The sequence below is a fragment of the Bombina bombina genome, chromosome 5 (genome assembly GCF_027579735.1).
Source record: "Bombina bombina isolate aBomBom1 chromosome 5, aBomBom1.pri, whole genome shotgun sequence".
Taxonomy (NCBI): domain Eukaryota; kingdom Metazoa; phylum Chordata; class Amphibia; order Anura; family Bombinatoridae; genus Bombina; species Bombina bombina.
In genome coordinates this window covers 928,644,936-928,669,949 of record NC_069503.1, presented here as the reverse complement: position 1 = coordinate 928,669,949, position 25,014 = coordinate 928,644,936, and positions in this window count along the sequence as shown.

Sequence of the window (25,014 nt, the reverse complement as noted above, 5' to 3'; positions counted from 1 at the left end):
TTTTTTTTTACACAATATTGTGTATAAATTATACATTGTTGAGCAGTGTTTGCAATAATATTTAACATAGTTTCACAAATATAGTTGCAAACTCTCGGCTAGATTTAGAGTTTTGTCGGTAAGGACCCGAAAAGCTAACACCGGCTTTTTTCTGGCCGCACCATAAAAATAACTCTGGTATTGAGAGTCCACATAAAGGCTGCGTTAGGCTCCAAAAAAGGAGCGTAGAGCATATTTAACGCAGCTTCAACTCTCGATACCAGAGTTGCTTACGCAAGCGGCCAGCCTAAAAAACGTGCTCGTGCACGATTCCCACATAGAAAACAATGGGGCTGTTTGAGCTGAAAAAAAACCTAACACCTGCAAAAAAGCCGCGTTCAGCTCCTAACGCAGACCCATTGTTTGCTATGGAGAAACACTTCCTACGTCTGCACCTAACACTTTAACATATACCCCGAGTCTAAACACCCCTAACCTTACACTTATTAACCCCTAATCTGCCGCCCCCGCTATCGCTGACCCCTGCATATTATTATTAACCCCTAATCTGCCGCTCCGTAAACCGCCGCTACTTACATTATCCCTATGTACCCCTAATCTGCTGCCCTAACATCGCCGACCCCTATATTATATTTATTAACCCCTAATCTGCCCCCCACAACGTCGCCTCCACCTGCCTACACTTATTAACCCCTAATCTGCCGAGCGGACCGCACCGCTATTATTATAAAGTTATTAACCCCTAATCCGCCTCACTAACCCTATAATAAATAGTATTAACCCCTAATCTGCCCTCCCTAACATCGCCGACACCTAACTTCAATTATTAACCCCTAATCTGCCGACTTGAGCTCACCGCTATTCTAATAAATGTATTAACCCCTAAAGCTAAGTCTAACCCTAACCCTAACACCCCCCTAAGTTAAATATAATTTTAATCTAACGAAATTAATTAACTCTTATTAAATAAATTATTCCTATTTAAAGTTAAATACTTACTTGTAAAATAAATCCTAATATAGCTACAATATAAATTATAATTATATTATAGCTATTTTAGGATTAATATTTATTTTACAGGTAACTTTGTATTTATTTTAACCAGGTACAATAGATATTAAATAGTTAAGAACTATTTAATAGTTAAAATAGTTAAAATAATTACAAATTTACCTGTAAAATAAATCCTAACCTAAGTTACAATTAAACCTAACACTACACTATCAATAAATTAATTAAATAAAATACCTACAATTACCTACAATTAAACCTAACACTACACTATCAATAAATTAATTAAATACAATACCTACAAATAACTACAATGAAATAAACTAACTAAAGTACAAAAAATAAAAAAGAACTAAGTTACAAAAAATAAAAAAATATTTACAAACATAAGAAAAATATTACAACAATTTTAATCTAATTACACCTACTCTAAGCCCCCTAATAAAATAACAAAGCCCTCCAAAATAAAAAAATGCCCTACCTTTAAATTACTAAAGTTCAAAGCTCTTTTACCTTACCAGCCCTGAACAGGGCCCTTTGCGGGGCATGCCCCAAGAAGTTCAGCTCTTTTGCCTTTAAGAAAAACCATACAATACCCCCCCCAACATTACAACCCACCACCCACATACCCCTAATCTAACCCAAACCCCCCTTAAATAAACCTAACACTAAGCCCCTGAAGATCTCCCTACCTTGTCTTCACCTCACCGGGTTCAGCGATCGGTCCAGAAGAGGGTCCGAAGTCTTGATCCAATCAGCCAATCGGATTGAACTTGATTCTGATTGTCTGATTCCATCAGCCAATCAGAATATTCCTACCTTAATTCCGATTGGCTGATAGAATCCTTTCAGCCAATCGGAATTCGAGGGACGCCATCTTGGATGACGTCATTTAAAGGAACCGTCATTCGTCGTTCAGTTGTCGGCCAGGATGGATGTTCCGCGTCGGAGGTCTTCAGGATGCTGCCGCTCCACTCCGGATGGATGACTATAGAAGATCCCGCTTGGATGAAGACTTCAATCGGATGGAAGACCTCTTCTGCCCCGCTTGGATGAAGACTTCTACCAGATGGAGGACCTCTTCTTGCTCCGCTTGGATCAAGACTTCGGACCCTCTTCTGGACCGATCGCTGAACCCGGTGAGGTGAAGACAAGGTAGGGAGATCTTCAGGGGCTTAGTGTTAGGTTTATTTAAGGGGGGTTTGGGTTAGATTAGGGGTATGTGGGTGGTGGGTTGTAATGTTGGGGGGGGGTATTGTATGTTTTTTTTAAAGGCAAAAGAGCTGAACTTCTTGGGGCGTGCCCCGCAAAGGGCCCTGTTCAGGGCTGGTAAGGTAAAAGAGCTTTGAACTTTAGTAATTTAGAATAGGGTAGGGCATTTTTTTATTTTGGGGGGCTTTGTTATTTTATTAGGGGGCTTAGAGTAGGTGTAATTAGTTTAAAATTGTTGTAATATTTTTCTTATGTTTGTAAATATTTTTTTATTTTTTGTAACTTAGTTCTTTTTTATTTTTTGTACTTTAGTTAGTTTATTTCATTGTAGTTATTTGCAGGCATTGTATTTAATTAATTTATTGATAGTGTAGTGTTAGGTTTAATTGTAGGTAATTGTAGGTATTTTATTTAATTAATTTATTGATAGTGTAGTGTTAGGTTTAATTGTAACTTAGGTTAGGATTTATTTTACAGGTAAATTTGTAATTATTTTAACTATTTTAGCTATTAAATAGTTCTTAACTATTTAATAGCTATTGTACCTGGTTAAAATAAATACAAAGTTACCTGTAAAATAAATATGAATCCTAAAATAGCTATAATATAATTATAATTTATGTTGTAGCTATATTAGGATTTATTTTACAGGTAAGTATTTAGCTTTAAATAGGAATAATTTATTTAATAAGAGTTAATTAATTTCGTTAGATGTAAATTATATTTAACTTAGGGGGGTGTTAGTGTTAGGGTTAGACTTAGCTTTAGGGGTTAATACATTTATTAGAATAGCGGCGAGATTCGGTCGGCAGATTAGGGGTTAATAATTTAAGTTAGGTGTCGGCGATGTTAGGGAGGGCAGGTTAGGGGTTAATAAATATAATATAGGGGTCGGCGGTGTTAGGGGCAGCAGATTAGGGGTACATAGCTATAATGTAGCTGGCGGCTCTTTGCGGTCGGCAGATTAGGGGTTAATTATTGTAGGTAGGTGGCGGCGACATTGTGGGGGGCAGGTTAGGGGTTAATAAATATAATATAGGGGTCGGCGATGTTAGGGCAGCAGATTAGGGGTACATAGGGATAATGTAGCTGGCGGCGGCGTGCGGACGGCAGATTAGGGGTTAATAAGTGTAGGTAGCTGGCGGCGACGTTGTGGGGGGCAGATTAGGGGTTAATAAATATAATATAGGGGTCGGCGGTGTTAGGGGCAGCAGATTAGGGGTACATAAGGATAACGTAGGTGGCGGTCAGCATATTAGGGGTTAAAAAAATGTAATCGAGTTGCGGCGATGTGGGGGGACCTCGGTTTAGGGGTACATAGGTAGTTTATGGGTGTTAGTGTACTTTAGAGTACAGTAGTTAAGAGCTTTATGAACCGGCGTTAGCCCAGAAAGCTCTTAACTACTGACTTTTTTCTGCGGCTGGAGTTTTGTCGTTAGAATTCTAACGCTCACTTCAGACACAACTCTAAATACCGGAGTTAGAAAAATCCCATTGAAAAGATAGGATACGCAATTTACGTAAGGGGATCTGCGGTATGGAAAAGTCGCGGCTGAAAAGTGAGCGTTAGACCCTTTTTTGAGTGACTCCAAATACCGGAGGTAGCCTAAAACCAGCGTTAGGAGCCTCTAACGCTGGTTTTCACGGCTACCACCAAACTCCAAATCTAGGCCTCTGTGACTCTATAGCGTTCAAGGCACATGCACACTCCTGACCCTACCTAGGTGTGTTTTTCAGCTAAGGATACCAAGAGAACAAAGTCAGTTTGATAATAGAAGTAAATTGTAAAATTGTGTAAATTGGATGCCTTATCTGAATCATTTAAGTTTCAATATGACCTTCATGTCCCTTTAAACAGCAATGGCATTCATATTCACTCAATATAAAAACATAAATAATGAATGACGCAGGCTGTTACCGTGTAACTATCTTTGAGGGAATTTACTAGACATGTGCACCGCTAAAAAATTCGGTTAGTTTTCGGTTCGGATCGATTCGGACTTTTAGAATTTCGTTTCGGATCGAATCTGATTCGGCAAAATTTGAATAAATTCGTTTCGGATTTATTCGGATCCGAATAAATTCGTTTCGGATTTATTCGGATTCGGCTGAATTCGGTTCTATTCCGTTCCGAAATTCGGTATGTTTTTACTACACTAACACCCATTTAGTACACTAAGTCACTAACACCCATAAACTACCTATGAACCACTAAACCGAGGCCCCCCCACATCGCAAACCCTATAATAACATTATTTAACCCCTAATCTGCCGATCGGATATCGCCGCCGCCTACATTATAGCTATTAACCCCTAATCTGCTGTCCCTAACACCGCCGACCCCTACATTATAGTTATTAACCCCTAATCTGCCTCCCCCAACGTCGCCGCAATCTAACTATAAGTATTAACCCCTAATCTGCCGACCCGATATCGCCGCCGCCTACATTATAGCTATTAACCCCTAATCTGCTGTCCCTAACACCGCCGACCCCTACATTATAGTTATTAACCCCTAATCTGCCTCCCCCAACGTCGCCGCAATCTAACTACAAGTATTAACCCCTAATCTGCCGACCCGATATCGCCGCCGCCTACATTATAGCTATTAACCCCTAATCTGCTGTCCCTAACACCGCCGACCCCTACATTATAGTTATTAACCCCTAATCTGCCTCCCCCCAACGTCGCCGCAATCTAACTACAAGTATTAACCCCTAATCTGCCGACCGCAAATCGCCGCCACTATAATAAATGTATTAACCCCTAAACCGCCGCACTCCCGCCTCGCAAACACTATAATACATTTTATTAACCCCTAATCTGCCCTCCCTAACATCGCCGCCACCTACCTACAATTATTAACCCCTAATCTCCCGCCCCCAACGTCGCTGCTACTATAATAAGGTTATTAACCCCTAAACCGCCGCACTCCCACCTCGCAAACACTATAATACATTTTATTAACCCCTAATCTGCCCTCCCTAACATCGCCGCCACCTACCTACAATTATTAACCCCTAATCTCCCGCCCCCAACGTCGCTGCTACTATAATAAGGTTATTAACCCCTAAACCGCCGCACTCCCACCTCGCAAACACTATAATACATTTTATTAACCCCTAATCTGCCCTCCCTAACATCGCCGCCACCTACCTACAATTATTAACCCCTAATCTCCCGCCCCCATCGTCGCCGCTACTATAATAAGGTTATTAACCCCTAAACCTAAGTCTAACCCTAACCCTAACACCCCCTAACTTAAATATAATTTAAATAAAACGAAATAAGTTTACTATAGTTAAATAAATGAATCCTATTTAAAACTAAATACTTACCTGTAAAATAAACCCTAAGATAGCTGCAATATAACTAATAGTTACATTGTAGCTATCTTAGCATTTATATTTATTTTACAGGCAACTTTGTATTTATTTTAACTAGGTACAATAGTTATTAAATAGTTAATAACTATTTAATAACTACCTAGCTAAAATAAATACAAATTTACCTGTAAAATAAATCCTAACCTAAGTTACACTAACACCTAACACTACACTATCATTAAATTAACTAAATAAATGAATCATATTTAAAACAAAATACTTACCTGTAAAATAAACCCTAATATAGCTGCAATATAACTAATAGTTACATTGTAGCTATTTTAGCATTTATATTTATTTTACAGGCAACTTTGTATTTATTTTAACTAGGTACAAAAGCTATTAAATAGTTATTGACTAATTAATAGCTACCTAGTTAAAATAATTACAAAATTACCTGTAAAATAAATCCTAACCTAAGTTACAATTAAACCTAATTAACTACAAGTACCTACAATTATCTACAATTAAATAAACTAAAGTACAAAACCCCCCCACTAAATTACAAAAAAAAACAAACACTAAATTACAAAAAATAAAAAAATATTACAAGAATTTTAAACTAATTACACCTAATCTAAGCCCCCTAATAAAATAACAAAGCCCCCCAAAATAAAAAAAATGCCCTACCCTATACTAAATTACAAAAGTTAACAGCTATATTACCTTACCAGCCCTGAACAGGGCCCTTTGCGGGGCATGCCCCAAAGAAAACAGCTCTTTTGCCTGTAAAAAAAAAAACACAATCCCCCCCCCACATTACAACCCACCACCCACATACCCCTACTCTAACCCAAACCCCCCTTAAATAAACCTAACACTACCCCCCTGAAGATCTCCCTACCTTGAGTCGTGTTCACCCAGCCGGGCCGAAGTCTTCATCCGATGGGGCAGAAGAGGACATCCAGACCGGCAGAAGTCTTCATCCAAGCGGGGCAAGAAGAGGTCTTCCATCCATCATACAAGTACCAAAATACAAACAAACACTAAATTACAAAAAATAATAAAATATTACAATAATTTTAAACTAATTACACCTAATCTAAGCCCCCTACTAGCTATTAATATAGCTTCAATATAACTAATAGTTACATTGTAGCTATTTTAGGATTTATATTTATTTTACAGGCAACTTTGTATTTATTTTAACTAGGTACAATAGCTATTAAATAGTTAATAACTATTTAATAACTACCTAGCTAAAATAAATACAAATTTACCTGTAAAATAAATCATAACCTAAGTTACAATTACACCTAACACTACACTATCATTAAATTAACTAAATAAATGAATCCTATATAAAACTAAAGACTTACCTGTAAAATAAACCCTAATATAGCTGCAATATAACTAATAGTTACATTGTAGCTATTTTAGCATTTATATTTATTGTACAGGCAACTTTGTATTTATTTTAACTAGGTACAATAGCTATTAAATAGATATTTACTGTTTAATAGCTACCTAGTTAAAATAATTACAAAATTACCTGTAAAATAAATCCTAACCTAAGTTACAATTAAACCTAACACTACACTATCATTAAATAAATTAACTACAAGTACCTACAATTAAATACAATTAAAAAACTAAACTAAAGTACAACCCCCCCCCCACTAAATTACAAAAAATAAAAAAATATTACAAGAATTTTAAACTAATTACACCTAATCTAAGCCCCCTAATAAAATAACAAAGCCCCCCAAAATAAAAAAAATGCCCTACCTTATACTAAATTACAAAAGTTAACAGCTCTATTACCTTACCAGCCCTGAACAGGGCCTTTTGCGGGGCATGCCCCAAAGAAAACAGCTCTTTTGCCTGTAAAAAAAAACACAACCCCCCCCCCACATTACAACCCACCACCCACATACCCCTACTCTAACCCAAACCCCCCTTAAATAAACCTAACACTACCCCCCTGAAGATCTCCCTACCTTGAGTCGTGTTCACCCAGCCGGGCCGAAGTCTTCATCCGATGGGGCAGAAGAGGACATCCAGACTGGCAGAAGTCTTCATCCAAGCGGGGCAAGAAGAGATCTTCCATCCATCAGAAAAGTACAAAAAAACAAACAAACACTAAATTAGCAAAAATAATAAAATATTGCAATAATTTTAAACTAATTACACCTAATCTAAGCCCCCTACTAGCTATTAATATAGCTACAATATAACTAATAGTTACATTGTAGCTATTTTAGGATTTATATTTATTTTACAGGCAACTTTGTATTTATTTTAACTAGGTACAATAGCTATTAAATAGTTAATAACTACCTAGCTAAAATAAATACAAATTTACCTGTAAAATAAACCCTAACCTAAGTTACAATTACACCTAACACTACACTGTCATTAAATTAACTAAATAAATTAATCCTATATAAAACTAAATACTTACCTGTAAAATAAACTCTAATATAGCTACAATATAACTAATAGTTACATTGTAGCTATTTTAGCATTTATATTTATTTTACAGGCAACTTTGTATTTATTTTAACTAGGTACAAAAGCTATTAAATAGTTATTGACTAATTAATAGCTACCTAGTTAAAATAATTACAAAATTACCTGTAAAATAAATCCTAACCTAAGTTACTATTAAACCTAACTCTACACTATCATTAAATAAATTAACTACAAGTACCTACAATTAAATACAATGAAATAAACTAAACTAAAGTACAAAAAAAACAAACACTAAATTACAAAAAATAAAAAAAATTACAAGAATTTTAAACTAATTACACCTAATCTAAGCCCCCTAATAAAATAACAAAGCCCCCCAAAATAAAAAAATGCCCTACCCTATACTAAATTACAAAAGTAATCAGCTCTATTACCTTACCAGCCCTGAACAGGGCCTTTTGCGGGGGCATGCCCCATAGAAAACAGCTCTTTTGCCTGTAAAAAAAAACACAATACCCCCCCCCACATTACAACCCACCACCCACATAGCCCTACTCTAACCCAAACCCCCCTTAAATAAACCTAACACTACCCCCCTGAAGATCTCTCTACCGTGTCTTCACCCAGCGGGCCGAAGTCTTCATCCGATCGGGCAGAAGAGGACATCCAGACCGGCAGAAGTCTTCATCCAAGCGGGGCAAGAAGAGGTCTTCCATCCATCAGAAGTCTTGATCCAGGCGGCATCTTCTCTGTTCATCCATCCGGAGCGGAGCGGCAGCATCCTGAAGACATCCCACGCAGAGCATCCTCTTCTTTCTTGATCCGACGACTAGGTGACTGTACCTTTAAGTGACGTCATCCAAGATGGCGTCCCTTGAATTCCGATTGGCTGATAGGATTCTATCAGCCAATCGGAATTAAGGTATGAAAAATCTGATTGGCTGATTCAATCAGCCAATCAGATTCAAGTTCAATCCGATTGGCTGATCCAATCAGCCAATCAGATTGAGCTCGCATTCTATTGGCTGATCGGAACAGCCAATAGAATGCGAGGTCAATCTGATTGGCTGATTCCATCAGCCAATCGGATTGAACTTGAATCTGATTGGCTGATTAAATCAGCCAATCAGATTTTTCCTACCTTAATTCCGATTGGCTGATAGAATCCTATCAGCCAATCGGAATTCAAGGGACGCCATCTTGGATGACGTCACTTAAAGGTACAGTCACCTAGTCGTCGGATCAAGAAAGAAGAGGATGCTCTGCGTGGGATGTCTTCAGGATGCTGCCGCTCCGCTCCGGATGGATGAACAGAGAAGATGCCGCCTGGATCAAGACTTCTGATGGATGGAAGACCTCTTCTTGCCCCGCTTGGATGAAGACTTCTGCCGGTCTGGATGTCCTCTTCTGCCCGAACGGATGAAGACTTCGGCCCGCTGGGTGAAGACACGGTAGAGAGATCTTCAGGGGGGTAGTGTTAGGTTTATTTAAGGGGGGTTTGGGTTAGAGTAGGGGTATGTGGGTGGTGGGTTGTAATGTGGGGGGGGGGTATTGTGTTTTTTTTTACAGGCAAAAGAGCTGTTTTCTATGGGGCATGCCCCGCAAAAGGCCCTGTTCAGGGCTGGTAAGGTAATAGAGCTGATTACTTTTGTAATTTAGTATAGGGTAGGGCATTTTTTTATTTTGGGGGGCTTTGTTATTTTATTAGGGGGCTTAGATTAGGTGTAATTAGTTTAAAATTCTTGTAATTTTTTTTATTTTTTGTAATTTAGTGTTTGTTTTTTTTGTACTTTAGTTTAGTTTATTTCATTGTATTTAATTGTAGGTACTTGTAGTTAATTTATTTAATGATAGTGTAGAGTTAGGTTTAATAGTAACTTAGGTTAGGATTTATTTTACAGGTAATTTTGTAATTATTTTAACTAGGTAGCTATTAAACAGTAAATATCTATTTAATAGCTATTGTACCTAGTTAAAATAAATACAAAGTTGCCTGTAAAATAAATATAAATGCTAAAATAGCTACAATATAACCATTAGTTATATTGTAGCTATATTAGGGTTTATTTTACAGGTAAGTATTTAGTTTTATATAGGATTAATTTATTTAGTTAATTTAATGATAGTGTAGTGTTAGGTGTAATTGTAACTTAGGTTAGGGTTTATTTTACAGGTAAATTTGTATTTATTTTAGCTAGGTAGTTATTAACTATTTAATAGCTAATGTACCTAGTTAAAATAAATACAAAGTTGCCTGTAAAATAAATATAAATCCTAAAATAGCTACAATGTAACTATTAGTTATATTGTAGCTATATTAATAGCTAGTAGGGGGCTTAGATTAGGTGTAATTAGTTTAAAATTATTGTAATATTTTATTATTTTTGCTAATTTAGTGTTTGTTTGTTTTTTTGTACTTTTCTGATGGATGGAAGACCTCTTCTTGCCCCGCTTGGATGAAGACTTCTGCCAGTCTGGATGTCCTCTTCTGCCCCATCGGATGAAGACTTCGGCCCGGCTGGGTGAACACGACTCAAGGTAGGGAGATCTTCAGGGGGGTAGTGTTAGGTTTATTTAAGGGGGGTTTGGGTTAGAGTAGGGGTATGTGGGTGGTGGGTTGTAATGTGGGGGGAGGGATTGTGTTTTTTTTTTACAGGCAAAAGAGCTGTTTTCTTTGGGGCATGCCCCGCAAAGGGCCCTGTTCAGGGCTGGTAAGGTAATAGAGCTGTTAACTTTTGTAATTTAGTATAGGTTAGGGCATTTTTTTTATTTTGGGGGGCTTTGTTATTTTATTAGGGGGCTTAGATTAGGTGTAATTAGTTTAAAATTCTTGTAATATTTTTTTATTTTTTGTAATTTAGTGGGGGGGGGTTTGTACTTTAGTTTAGTTTTTTTAATTGCATTTAATTGTAGGTACTTGTAGTTAATTTATTTAATGATAGTGTAGTGTTAGGTTTAATTGTAACTTAGGTTAGGATTTATTTTACAGGTAATTTTGTAATTATTTTAACTAGGTAGCTATTAAATAGTCAATATCTATTTAATAGCTATTGAACCTAGTTAAAATGAATACAAAGTTGCCTGTACAATAAATATAAATGCTAAAATAGCTACAATGTAACTATTAGTTATATTGCAGCTATATTAGGGTTTATTTTACAGGTAAGTCTTTAGTTTTATATAGGATTCATTTATTTAGTTAATTTAATGACAGTGTAGTGTTAGGTGTAATTGTAACTTAGGTTATGATTTATTTTACAGGTAAATTTGTATTTATTTTAGCTAGGTAGTTATTAAATAGTTATTAACTATTTAATAACTATTGTACCTAGTTAAAATAAATACAAAGTTGCCTGTAAAATACATATAAATCCTAAAATAGCTACAATGTAACTATTAGTTATATTGAAGCTATATTAATAGCTAGTAGGGGGCTTAGATTAGGTGTAATTAGTTTAAAATTATTGTAATATTTTATTATTTTTTGTAATTTAGTGTTTGTTTGTATTTTGGTACTTGTATGATGGATGGAAGACCTCTTCTTGCCCCACTTGGATGAAGACTTCTGCCGGTCTGGATGTCCTCTTCTGCCCCATCGGATGAAGACTTCGGCCTGGCTGGGTGAACACGACTCAAGGTAGGGAGATCTTCAGGGGGGTAGTGTTAGGTTTATTTAAGGGGGGTTTGGGTTAGAGTAGGGGTATGTGGGTGGTGGGTTGTAATGTGGGGGGGGGATTGTGTTTTTTTTTTACAGGCAAAAGAGCTGTTTTCTTTGGGGCATGCCCCGCAAAGGGCCCTGTTCAGGGCTGGTAAGGTAATAGAGCTGTTAACTTTTGTAATTTAGTATAGGGTAGGGCATTTTTTTTATTTTGGGGGGCTTTGTTATTTTATTAGGGGGCTTAGATTAGGTGTAATTAGTTTAAAATTCTTGTAATATTTTTTTATTTTTTGTAATTTAGTGTTTGTTTTTTTTTGTAATTTAGTGGGGGGGTTTTGTACTTTAGTTTATTTAATTGTAGATAATTGTAGGTACTTGTAGTTAATTAGGTTTAATTGTAACTTAGGTTAGGATTTATTTTACAGGTAATTTTGTAATTATTTTAACTAGGTAGCTATTAATTAGTCAATAACTATGTAATAGCTATTGTACCTAGTTAAAATAAATACAAAGTTGTCTGTAAAATAAATATAAATGCTAAAATAGCTACAATGTAACTATTAGTTATATTGCAGCTATATTAGGGTTTATTTTACAGGTAAGTATTTTGTTTTAAATAGGATTCATTTATTTAGTTAATTTAATGATAGTGTAGTGTTAGGTGTTAGTGTAACTTAGGTTAGGATTTATTTTACAGGTAAATTTGTATTTATTTTAGCTAGGTAGTTATTAAATAGTTATTAACTATTTAATAACTATTGTACCTAGTTAAAATAAATACAAAGTTGCCTGTAAAATAAATATAAATGCTAAGATAGCTACAATGTAACTATTAGTTATATTGCAGCTATATTAGGGTTTATTTTACAGGTAAGTATTTTGTTTTAAATAGGATTCATTTATTTAGTTAATTTAATGATAGTGTAGTGTTAGGTGTTAGTGTAACTTAGGTTAGGATTTATTTTACAGGTAAATTTGTATTTATTTTAGCTAGGTAGTTATTAAATAGTTATTAACTATTTAATAACTATTGTACCTAGTTAAAATAAATACAAAGTTGCCTGTAAAATAAATATAAATGCTAAGATAGCTACAATGTAACTATTAGTTATATTGCAGCTATCTTAGGGTTTATTTTACAGGTAAGTCTTTAGTTTTAAATAGGATTCATTTATTTAACTATAGTAAACTTATTTCGTTTTATTTAAATTATATTTAAGTTAGGGGGTGTTAGGGTTAGGGTTAGACTTAGGTTTAGGGGTTAATAACCTTATTATAGTAGCGGCGACGATGGGGGCGGGAGATTAGGGGTTAATAATTGTAGGTAGGTGGCGGCGATGTTAGGGAGGGCAGATTAGGGGTTAATAAAATGTATTATAGTGTTTGCGAGGCGGGAGTGCGGCGGTTTAGGGGTTAATACATTTATTATAGTGGCGGCGATTTGCGGTCGGCAGATTAGGGGTTAATACTTGTAGTTAGATTGCGGCGACGTTGGGGGAGGCAGATTAGGGGTTAATAACTATAATGTAGGGGTCGGCGGTGTTAGGGACAGCAGATTAGGGGTTAATAGCTATAATGTAGGCGGCGATATCGGGTCGGCAGATTAGGGGTTAATACTTGTAGTTAGATTGCGGCGACGTTGGGGGAGGCAGATTAGGGGTTAATAACTATAATGTAGGGGTCGGCGGTGTTAGGGACAGCAGATTAGGGGTTAATAGCTATAATGTAGGCGGCGGCGATATCGGGTCGGCAGATTAGGGGTTAATACTTATAGTTAGATTGCGGCGACGTTGGGGGGAGGCAGATTAGGGGTTAATAACTATAATGTAGGGGTCGGCGGTGTTAGGGACAGCAGATTAGGGGTTAATAGCTATAATGTAGGTGGCGGCGATATTCGGTTGGCAGATTAGGGGTTAATAAAATAATGCAGGTGTCAGCGATAGCGGAGGCAGCAGATTAGGGGTTAATAAGTGTTAGATTAGGGGTGTTTAGAGACTCGGGGTACATGTTAGGGTGTTAGGTGCAGACTTAGTGTTTCCCCATAGGAAACAATGGGGCTGCGGTGTTAGTTTTTTTTCAGCCGAAACTCCCATTGTTTCCTATGGGGAAATGCCGAATTTTAACGAGCTAATTCGGATTTATTCGGAGATACGGCAGCTATTTCGGATTCATTCGGTAGATTCGGAAGTATTTTAATTCGGAAATCCGAATCGATCCGAATCTCCGAATTTACCGAATTTACCGAATTTCCGAATTAATCCGAAACGAACCGCACATGTCTAGAATTTACCCATCGCAAACGTGTCAAAGAGAAGAGTAAAGAAACCTATATGAGTTACAATTTACAAATACTTCCAGTGAATGCTGCTGCATAGACATTCAAGATGCTTATGTAATATTTGCAAACCATTATTATTATTAATTGTGTGGCCAGTTTTGAACATTTTTTAATTCAAAGAAGCCACTATTCACAAATAAAGGAACCTCATCAATAAAAAAACTAAACAGAAATTTTAGAAAAAGTTGTCTGGGCCATTCAGATGATAAACCACACGGATGACTAAATACTTGTAGAAGCCATAAAGTATTCAGACCTCATCCTTGCCAACCCATGCACAGCTCCGTTGCATGGAAACTTAGGGCTAGATCCTATGGGGCATGATACTGATAGTGCACTTTGCCGAACTAGCAGTATGGAATGAACAATCATACTTGGGACGATCATAACTTAAAGAGCCACTACCAGTAACAGACTCTGCTTCTTGCTCTTCACCACTTCTTACATAAACATATCTCTTTCCTGAGAGGTTAATGCTCTTACTGGGTATATCTGTTCATTCCACAGGTGTCAAGTGAAAAATGTAGTAAGCGGAGATCTCCTCAAGCAAATACAGAGCCTAGCATTCCTGACCAAAGTTCAAATTCTGGTGTTCCAGACAACTATAATGCTGCAATATTTTCAGAAGTGGCTGTGTATTCATTTAAATGAAGCCAGTGGTAATCGTTGGGAAAATTGCCATAAGCAAATTAGATGACCACAACTCCAGTATAGCAATAGAAAAAACATAAAGCATATATGGCATTAAAGTTCACAACTTAATTCATAAGCATGGAAATACTAAAAATGGTTACTGCATGTGAGCCATGGGATCATTCTTCAATGATCATTAACTGAACGCAGTTGATAGTAATTGTGAAAACTGACTTCCAAGTTTTCTACTAGAATGTGTATTGTTGAGACAGCTTTAAATATTTGTGTGCTGCTTCCTTCATTGTTGCCCACATCTAGCATCAAGCCCTGTTAGTTGATACAGCATTCACATTCTATATATGCCTGGACATAGCAATTAATAAATGCTCATGAAATGTGAGAGAAGAGAACTGCACACATTCCTGATCCATCGGTACAACTCTTAAAGAGATCATACACTATTCACTTTTGGAACACTAAAAACTGCTGACCAACCTTTTAGCGAGCATCTGTAGACTTCATTGTATATATCTATGATTAAAGTTGCATTTACCCATAACAGAGATTGTGTGAACAACATGGACAAATTGAGTAAGATTATGAATATCCTGTTTTCTTTAAGATGAAATAGTGTAAATAGGATGATATCTATTACAGCTAACATTAGTACTAAGACTGCATTACATTTTTTTTTTTTTTTTTTTTATTTGAAATAATTTTTATTGAGGGTAAAAGATGCATACACATATAGGAACATTGAGTAAATAAATCATACAGACAGTAATCTCCATGACAGTAAGATGGCATACACATTAATAATTACAGATAGTATGAGAGACTATAAAACACAATAATACATTCTGCTGTATAAATAGTTCCTTAGATGTAAAACGGAGGATATCAAACTTGAACCCTAGTTTTTTCTCCTCCTTTAAACAAATGAGGCCACTTTACCTCCAATGTAGCTAACAGAGTATATGATGGGAGGATTATATTATACTAAGGCCATTTTTGGGCCTTAGGTGAGGGGGTATACATAAGCTGGGAGCCAAAATACCAATATATAGAGAAGATTTATAAAGAAAATTTGCTGGGTAATATTATGTATAAACAGATCCCTATCATAGAAGGTCTAGGGAGTATATAATACCTCTTAGAAAGGTTGTCAGGGATAAATCAGTGAGATAGGGCCAACCTAGAGCTCTAATCATATAGTCAGAGGAACCAAACATGATCACACAATAACCAGAATCATATCTTAAACATGCAATGGTAGAAATGGTTAATCTGTATGGACAGATGTTCAGTTCTATTTGGGTGTAAGAGTTATATCTAGGGTTCCAGTGTTATTATCAGCATAAAAGTGTGACAAACATCTAGAAATTGGGAAATAGACACAGTGCTGCCCCTGCCGAAGGCAGCTAAGTGCCATATCAGAGTGATAAATTATAAAATTAGGGGACCGGTAAGGTGTCCTAAAAGAGTAAGTGAGAACAGATAAACCATGTGATCCCAAAGTGGGCATATGCAGGTTGCAAGTAGACACATAAAATAGCAGTAAGAATATTCTCATAACATGAAGTATAGTAATTATAGAGTTGACAAATATATGGGAAAATCTAAAGTATGATGTTTAGCTTAATATAGGAACCTTAAACTCTAATGAAATACAATAGAATAGTCTATATGAGTACGGTTTCTACTAGTCATAACTCCTGAAGACGGCCTGAAGCCAACTATGGTGCACCTAGGAGAAGGACTACCATCAAAATTCAAGTATATTCATAAACTATTGTGTTCAAAAGTAAGGAGCAAAAATGTTAGTATGGTAACCGAACACATATTAACGTCAAATGGCAGGTAGCACTTGTAAACCCATGTTAATAAAAATTATATTTATGTTTAGCAACTAAAGCCATGTATACATGCACGTACTAACATTTTCAGAATAAAATACTGCCGAAACTACTGGCTGGAGTGTAAACAATGTTTAGTGTCATTGTTCAGGTGGTAAAATAAAATATCAACCATTTTTGCTGTTCCAATAAGTATCCTTCTCTGAGTCACAGATAAACTTACAATTTTTACTTGTGTCACCCAGGGGTAAACAATTGTTTCTATAATATCCGGGGAGGCCTCCATTCTCACAGTAGTAGTTGTAGATCCAAGATTTGCTTGAACAGATGGCTCTGTTTTGTAAGTCGCGTCTTCCTCCAGGTTAGGTTCCATGGTAAGTGGAGGTTCTTTGCGTGCAGAGTGTATATTGACCATCAGGTAACCTGAGTGAAAGATCTGTGTGTTGTCCGGACCTGTCCTGTTAGGTGTACGCCCACTATCATGTTCCCTTGCTGGCAGTTCTAGGGTTGCAGGTTGCTCACCTTCAAGTTGCAATGATATCGTGAGGAGTTTACAAAACTCGTTCTCTAGGCTCTAATAGGAGTTGTGCACCATTGGGTAATTTTCAGGTTAAATTGAGATGGATCTGCTAGTAATACAGACTCAGCTTATAGCCAGGATAGATGGTTCCTCTTTTAGGGCAGAGATGACAGTCAACCCAGGTGTGGATAGGAACTGTACACTCAAGGCACAGCTAGTTGTGGGGATGGGGTTGAAGCTTCAGTTATAGGGGAAGGCCTCAAAGTGAATAGTCTGGTACTGAGGGCTATAATCTGCAATAAAATCTGAGACCCTAAATCTAGGTCGCCAACACTATAGCCTCTCCACTCTTTTAGGCAAATTATTACCCCAGCTGTGCTGCAGATTTAGTAAATTATGGAGATATCTTAAGGAGCTGAAGCTCAGTGCGATGAGTAAGATGGCATTTGGGCAGTGGGCAAACAGGATCTGCATATGCCGGGAAGGCATTTTGTACCTGGAACGAATGTATTCCTTTATCCACCAATTTGTATATGATGAGTAGATTAATTTACTATTTTTTTTCAGAGATGGAGCTTAGTTTTGAGTTATAAGACCTGCCAGGAATCTGGTATTGTACAAGTGCATACTGTAAAGGTAGTAGCTCAATGTGACAATCTCTTAATGAGAACTGAGATACTTCAGATCATAGGAAATTAAGATTTAAATAATAAAATCTATTGTGATCTTAAATTGCACTTCCCCCTACAACATGTGGTGGATACAAAAAGTGATTTTACCTTTAATGGAGAGACCTTCAAAAACATGATAATTGTTTTTTGATATTGTACCAGTCAGATATTGTCCAACTTTTATTAGCACAATAATATAATACAGTAATTAACACAACAATTTCTGTTTCTGTAATGTAAATTGTTTCATATGTAACTAATGAATAAGAGAATTATGTTGCTTTTATGGCAATGGATGAACAGTAAACTAGCACAGCTGCACCCAGCATGTTGTGTAGGAACACAGTACTGAAATGATGCCCACGTTCTTTCTTTATAACAATGTGATTTTCTTAGAAGTGTTTAGAAGGTTGTTGTTCCAAAAAATGAGCACATCAAATATTTCAAAAGAGACACAGATGATAAAACAAGACAAGCTCAAATAATGGAATAAAAGCTTAAAATGGTAAAGAATTTTGATGCTTGGAAAATAAAAGAAAGTTATCAAGCTGCTGGCACTAAAAAATGTGTTAGAATGAGATACAGAGAAATGTAAGAGATGGATTGTTTGACCAAAAAAAAAAAATAGAAATGATCAGGGTGAAGCTTTTAGACAATTAAATGAAAAGCCATAGTGATATAAAAAGGACTTTAAGAAACTGCAAATGCTACAGAAATGCCTCCTTTAACTGCAAATAAAGGCCCTTTTAGGGCTTATAAGATCATTAAGCTATTTAGCGAAGCTGCAAATGCAGATAAAAAAGCTGTGAAGACATTTCTTCCATATCTTAATAAAAAATTAATTGATGAGGAACAGTAAACGATGGGTCTGCTTTTTTAAAAATATTGTTCAAACTGGACTCTGTTGGAAGTAAATGCTCTCAAAGTTCTACATCTCAAAGGAGGAAGCACAAGGCTTATGTTTAAGGCTGCAAAGAGTCAACTGACTGACTGTGATGATGGGTGCAAATTCTTGTGGAGTTTTCAAGCTAAATCCTGTTGTCAGTTATTATTATGCTAACCTACAAGCTTTGGAATTAATTTCAAAGTATAGCCTTGAAGTCTATTTAAGGTCCAGCAAAAGAGGCTGGGTGACAAGAACAATCTTAATTACACTTCCAAGCCATACTTCAATAATCAATGAGCTTGCAACATGTTTTTTTTACCTCTTAGCACATCTTCTTTACTACATTTCCTTGACTGAATTATGATTGCAGCCTTTATAGCATATTATTTAAGGTGGGCATTCAAGATGATGGGGCCTATCTATCAAGCTCCGAAAGGATCTTGAGGGCCCATGTTTCTGGCGAGTCTTCAGACTCGCCAGAAACAGCAGTTATGAAGCAGCGGTCACAAAGACTGCTGCTCCATAACCCTGTCCACCTGCTCTGAGCAGGCGGACAGGAATCGCACAATTCAACCCGATCAAGTACGATTTGATAATTAGTTAATTGACACCCCCTGCTGGCGGCCCATTGGACGCGAGTCTGCAGGGGGCGGCGTTGCACCAGCAGCTCTTGTGAGCTGCTGGTGCAATGTTAAATGTGGAGAGCGTATTGCTCTCCACATTCAGCGATGTCTTGCGGACCTGATCCTCACTGTCAGATCAGGTCCGCAAGACATTTCTTAAATATGCCTCGATAAATGCAGCTTCAATACCTGCAGTTCTGAAAATGGTTTAACATCAAACTAGGAATTTATATTATAATAGTGGACTGGAATGATGTCATAAAAGTCTGCTTGAACAGTGTGAACCTTTTCCCGAGTGAAAAGTGATGAAATTGATGAGCTGCTGTAGTGACATGCTGAGGATGTTTCTGCTACAAAGATGTAACAACTTGCGGTTGAGAAGCAAGTGGAAGGTGATGATGAAGAATTAGATCAGGCTCCAAAGTAAAGAGAGATCCAAGCATCCAATTTAAAACATTATTCTTCTTTTTCATGCTTCATTATAAACAGACAGCGTACTACATCAGGTTAAAAACACGATTGTACACATTTCGGCATGCCGGACAAAATCATAGATCTAAATCCCTCACAACTGAGGGCGTGTTTTATAGGGACGTTCTCCTCCCCTTCTTTAGTTAAAACATATCCAAAATAATTAACCATTGCAATGCCAGAATATTTTTTGTGTGTGAAATTTACTCCTAATTCTATATGACACAAACAATGTACTATATAATACAAAGTTATTACTTACAATAGGGTTAGTTCAATAGACAGATTTACTCTCCATATTTTAACAATTCATACATGAATATATAGAAATTAGTTCATACTGAACAGATAAAAAAAACCATGAATACATATATAAATACATAAATAACACTTCCAATAGTTCAGATCTTTATAATCAACAGATCAATAGTTATACAAAATTCACATAAGGGAGGATGTGTTGTAACCCAACTAAAAGATTTCAGTTGGAATTCATGTCTCTGTTTGATGATTGTTTGGAAATGGGCATCTTTGACCGAAAAACTTTTGATGGTCTATATGTTAGTGAACCGGCTTTGCTCATTTTCCACCATCCTCCAAAAAGGCACATAAGGGTCTCCAAGATGTAAAGGGCCGCCCAATTGTATCAGGCATAGGGTCTTTTCTTGAACTCTCAGATTGGCTGTACTCTTTTTTACAGTCATTTGTGATAAAATTACCCAGTTACATTAAGGATTCTACCCATGTCCTGATACTTGTACAGAATTGTTAGTGGATGGAGGGGTACAGTTGGCTCACAGTCGATGTGGTTTCTCTGTACTTCTCCATTCCTCACGAAATAGGTTTGAGAGCAATTTAATTTTTCTGAATTCAGAAACTAGTTTACAACAGGAGGTCAAGATATACCTGATCAGAGTTGTTAAGTTTCTTTTGAGGCACAATTATTTTTTCTTTGAGGAGAGTTTCTATCTGCAGAGACACCAGTCTCTTTATGGGTTGGTGGGAGCTGACCGATATGTATGCGGATGGTAACCCCTACAGGGACAAAATATGCTTCTACAGGAGTTTTATTGATGACTTCCTTTTTATTTGAAATAGAAATGAAACTCAATTTTTTCAATATTTGAACGTTAATTATAAGGGTTTGGAATTTACACATTTTTGGATTAACACTGAAATAATGTTTTTGGATCTTCTCCTTATATCAGATGTGAGTACAATGAGAGCATAAACACACTTGTATTGTAAACCTGTCTCTGGCAACAGTCTTTTACACAAACACAGTAGCCATCCCCATCATGTATTTAAAGGGATAGTAAAGGGACAGTTCATGCGTGTAAAAAGAAATTGTACAAAAGAGAATGTGTTAGAGGGAGCAGCCCTAAAGAAACACTTTATAACAAAGTTACCTCTATGGATAGAAAAGATATTTTAAGAAAAAAGAGGACAAGACGTGAACGAAAAGAGGTAAGATTTGTAACTAAATATTCTAATTAATTTTTAAAAATTTGAAACGTTGTAAAAAAATATTTACCAGTCTTGTGTGGGGTCTATCTATCAAACTCCGTATGGAGCTTGACGCCCCGTGCTTCTGGCGAGCCTGCAGAAAAAGCAGTTATGAAGCAGCGGTCTAAAATCCGCTGCTCCATAACCCTGTCCATCTGCTCTGATCAGGCGGACAGACATCGCCACAAATCAACCCAATCGAGTACAATCGGGTTGATTGACAACCCCCTGCTGGTGGCCGATTGACCGCAAATCTGCAGGGGGCGGCGTTGCACCAGCAGCTCACAAGAGCTGCTGGTGCAATGCTGAATACGGAGAGAGTATTGCTCTCTGCATTCAGCGAGGTCTGTTAGACCTGATCCGCACTGTCAGATCAGGTCTGACAGACCGTTGTTAAATAGGCCTCGATGAGTTAAAACAAGTAATTGGACGAGGTTGTGACTTTGTGTACTCTAAAAATCTGAGTTTGGACAATATGCTTTCACTGAGTATGCTACCCAAACCTAGTGGACAAAGCTCATGGCTCAGTGTATAAGGCACTTACAGACATAGTAATTCACACTGTAGGGCATGCAGATTTTTGAGAGAGGGCAGCAGTTTCTCATACCATTTGACAGCGGAATACTTTGATACTCAGGGATGTATTAACTGTTCCACACAATATGTTATATATTTGATTGAGTGCCCTTTGCACTCTAAACATTATGTAGGTTAACCACCAGAGATGTGAGAACTTGGACCAGGGAGCATTTAGGTCACATTTCAAATGACTTACCCTGTTTAGCATTATCACAGCTTTTAATTGAGATACATAACAAGAAGGTTGATACACTTAGACGGAATGCTATAGCGACGTAGTAGACTAGCAATACTAGAACGTCAGGAGATATGCTGGATTCATAAATTAAAAACCTTGGTACCTGATGGTTTTAACTCACAATTTTACATTATTAACTATTGGGAGTGATATTTATGTATTTATTTATGTATTCATGTATTTATTTATATGTTCAGTATGAACTTATTTCTATATTTTCATGTATGGATTGTTAAAATGTAGACCTATCTACATTGTAAGGAATAACTTTGTATTGTATAGCATATTGTTTGTGTACAATAGAGTAAATTTATCACATAAAATATCCTGGCAGTGTAATATATGGATATGTTTTAACTAAGGAAGGGGAGGAGAACATCCCTATAAAAAACATCCTCAGTTGTGAGGTTTTTAGATCTATGATTATGGCTGGTATGGCAGAAACGCGTAAGATTGTGTTTTTAACCTAATGCAGCATGCTGTCTGTTTTTAATGAAGCATGAATAAAGAAGAATAATGCTTTAAACTGGATGCTTGGATCTCTCTTTACTTTGGATACTGCTGCGCTCAAGGACTCCTTTTTCCAGAGTTGTTTCCCACAGACGTCATCGCCCAAGGACCAGATTGACATTGTGTTTACTGATCGTATGTTTGATACTGATGCCAGGAGTATTCTTCTACAGTGGAGTGGAGGGCCAGCCAGCATGTCAACAATCCCAAGAGGGATTGGTATAGTGAGACAGCCCCGTGATTCTCGGAGTATGCAGCACCTTAACAGGCTGGCATGAGAGCTAAACCTAATAGAGGTGAGAGTGAGCGGCGGATTTCTGTACATACATACACACACATGAAGAGTGAATGCCCTCCATGTTTATGCATCCTGAGACTGATTAGACTTAAGCCGTGACTTTACACTTAACAATCCGGTATAGAAAATATTTTCTGCTTTGTATTTAAAATATTATTGAGGAGTCTCCAGTGTTATTAGGGATGCTAAGCTCTTTATTGTATTTTTTTGTGAAAAGTATAGCAGGCTCACCATCTCATTAGGTTGTGGAGCACTATTGATTGCGCAGGTTGCACTATAAATATCTCTGGACTTGCTAGAATTAGCATGCAAATTGTTATTACATGTCCATGGTAAAAAAGAGTTACCAGAGCATATTTAGTGTGATCAACATCATAACGGCGCTAAACATCGCTAATATTACAAGTTTATAGTTATGTGTTGTGCTTGAGCGCAACACACAACAGCGCTCGAAAAGTAAAGAATTAGGGCTACAAGAAAAGCTTAACAAACACTTGTCAATAATATTAAAATAAAGTATTGCACTCATATACTGTATATTCATAATAAATGTAAAATATGACTTTATTATTGAAATAAATGTATACAAATTTTTTTAAATGATCTGGCATATGTCAAGATGTTTGTCTGAGAAGAGCTCAGAAGTGTGTGTGTATATATATATATATATATATATATATATATATATATATATATATATACAGTGGATATAAAAAGTATTCACACCCCACAATGTTAGGTTTCTGTGATGTAAATAGATTAGACAAAGATAAATCATTTCAGAACCTTTTCCACTTTTAATGTGACCTATAAACTGTACAACTCAATTGAAAAACAAACTAAAATATTTTAGGAGGCGGTAAGTAAACAAAAAACACTAAAATAATGTGTTTGCATAAGTGTGCAAGATGTAGCTGTGTTCAGAATTAAGCAATCACATTCAAAATCATGTTAAATAGGAGTCAGTACACAACTGCCATCATTTAAAGTGCCTCTGATTAACCTCAAATAAAGTTCAGCTGTTCTAGTAGGTCTTTCCTGACATTTTCTTAGTTGAATCCTACAGCAAAAGCCATGGTCCGCAGAGATCTCCCAAAGCATCAGTCAGGAGAAGGGTACAAAAGAATTTCCAAGGCATTAGATATACCATGGAACACAGTGAAGACAGTCATCATCAAGTGGAGAAAATATGGCGCAACAGTGACATTACCAAGAACTGGACGTCCCTCCAAAATTAATGAAAAGATGAGAAGAAAACTGGGAGGCTGCCAAGAGGTCTACAACAATATTAAAGGAGCTGCAGGAATATCTGGCAAGTACTGGCTGTGTGGTACATGTGACAACAATCTACCGTATTCTTCATATGTCTGGGCTATGGGGTAGAGTGGCAAGACAGAAGCCTTTTCTTACCAAGAAAAACATCCAAGCCAGGCTAAATTTTGCAAAAACACATCTGAAGTCTACCAAAAGCATGTGTGAAAAGGTGTTAATGTCTGATGAAACCAAGGTTGAACATTTTGGCCATATTTCCAAAAGATATGTTTGACGCAAAAACAACACTGCACATCACCAAAAGAAGACCATACCCGTAGTGAAGCATGGAGGTAGCAGCATCATGCTTTGGGGCTGTTTTTCGTCAGCTGGAACTGGGATCTTAGTCAAGGTAGAGGGAATTATGAACAGTTCCAAATACCAGTCAATATTGGCACAAAACCTTCAGGCTTCTGCTAGAAAGCTGAACATGAAGAGGGACTTCATCTTTTAGCATGGCAACGACCCAAAGCATACATCAAAATAAACAAAGGAATGGCTTCACCAGAAGAAGATTAAAGTTTTGGAATGGCCCAGCCAGAGTCCAGACCTGAATCCGATCAAAAATCTGTGGGGTGATCTGAAGAGGGCTGTGCACAGGAGATGCCCTCGCAATCTGACAGATTTGGAGTGTTTTTGCAAAGAAGAATGGGCAAATATTGCCAAGTCAAGATGTGCCATGCTGATAGACTCATACCCAAAAAAGACTGAGTGCTTTAATAAAATCAAAAGATGCTTCAACAAAGTCTTAGTTTACGGGTGTGCACACTTATGCAACCATATTATTTTATTTTTTTATTTTTACTTCCCTCCACCTAAAAGATTTCAGTTTGTTTTTCAATTGAGTTGTACAGTTTATAGGTCACATTAAAGGTGGAAAAAGTTCTGAAAT